A 1,768-nucleotide genomic window follows, 5' to 3' on the forward strand; every position below is an offset into this window, starting at 1 on the left:
ATTCATTGAATGTCTGTTAAATTGAAATGATTTGAAATAAATTGGAAGAGCTGAGAGAAGAGTAAGGGAGATAAGTGAATACTGGAGTTGTTACAGGAGATTTCCTGGAGAAGATGGGACTTGTACTTTTTCTTGAAGGATAAACATGGATGTGATTGGGAGGAAAGAGAAAAAAAAACTTGTTGTTTGTTTCAAATGTAATATGCTCATAAAATAATAGAGTTAAAAGGATCTCTGCAGTCATCTAGTCCAATGCATCCCTAAAAAGTATTCCCCATTATAGCATACCTTGGAAATGGTTATCCAGTCTCTGTTTAAATATCTTCACTGAGTGAGAACATGCCACATCCAGAGGAAGCCCATTATACTTTGGGGTAGTATCTCTGTTCATGGCAATTTGACTAGGCTTGCCATTTCACTCATTTTCTAAGGTGCAAATTTTCTTGATTGCCCAATATATTCTAACACATGACCTCTTACATTTTTAAAATAAAATACTGAGTTATTTCTTGTCATGAGAGTGACATGAGGAAAGTAGTATTTTAGGAAGACTAACATCAACATGCAGGATGGATTGAATTGTAAGTCTGATGTTCCTTTGCAAACTTCTGGAAAGCATCTGCTTCTTTTTTTTTCTTTTGTAAATCATGTTTTATTTTTTCCAATTACATTTAAAGATAGTTTTCAACATTCATTTTTATAAGATTTGGAGTTTCAATTTTTTCCCTCCCTCCTATTCCCTATCTCTAAGACAGCAAGTAATCTGATATAGGTTATATATAATCATGTTAAACATCTTTCCACATTAGTCATGTTGTAAAAGAAGACTCGGAACAAAAGGAGAAAACTATGAGAAATTAAAAACAAAAAAGTGAAAATAATATGCATTGATCTGCATTCAGATTCCACATTCTCTGGATGTGGATAGCATTTTACATCATCAGTCTTTTGGAATTGTCTTGGATCATTATATTGCTGAGAATAGTTGTCTGTCATAGTTTATCATTGCACAATGTTGCTATTACTATGTACAATATCCTCCTGGTTCTGCTCACTTCACCCAGTATCACTTCATCTAAGTCTTACCAGGTTTTTCTGAAATTCACCTGATCATCATTGCTTATAGCATAATAGTATTCCATTATATTCATACACCACAACTTGTTCGGCCATTCCCCAACTGATGGACATTCCCTCAATTTCCTATTCTTTGCCACCACAAAAAGAGTTGCTATAAATATTTTGTACATATGGGTGCTTTTCCTTTTTTTATAATCTCTTTGGGATACAGACCTAGTAATGGTATTGCTGGATTGAAGAGTATGCACAGTTTGGTTGCCCTTTGGGCATAGTTCCAAATTGCTCTCCAGAATGGTTAGATCACTTCACAAGTCCACCAACAATGCATTATTGTTTCAATTTTTCCATATCTTCTCCAAGATGGATCATTTTTCTTTTCTGTCATATTAGCCAATCAGATAGGTGTGAGGTGGTACCTCAGAATTATTTTAATTTGCATTTCTCTAATGAATAGTGATTTAGAGCATTTTATCACATGCCTATAGATAGCTTCAATTTCTTCATCTGAAAACCATCTATTCATATCTTTTGACCATTTATCAATTAGGGAGCTTCTTTTGGGTTTAAAGCCATTCCAGCTTCTCCTTTTCTCTGGTCATAAGTAGAATTACTATACTATTTATCCATTTACTGTCTTTGCAAGTGAAATGAAGTTCTTTAGTGACTAGAAGGAAAAGACCTTTTTTCA

This window comes from Vombatus ursinus, unplaced genomic scaffold (genome assembly GCF_900497805.2).
Source record: "Vombatus ursinus unplaced genomic scaffold, bare-nosed wombat genome assembly UNPS02014791.1, whole genome shotgun sequence".
NCBI lineage: Eukaryota > Metazoa > Chordata > Mammalia > Diprotodontia > Vombatidae > Vombatus > Vombatus ursinus.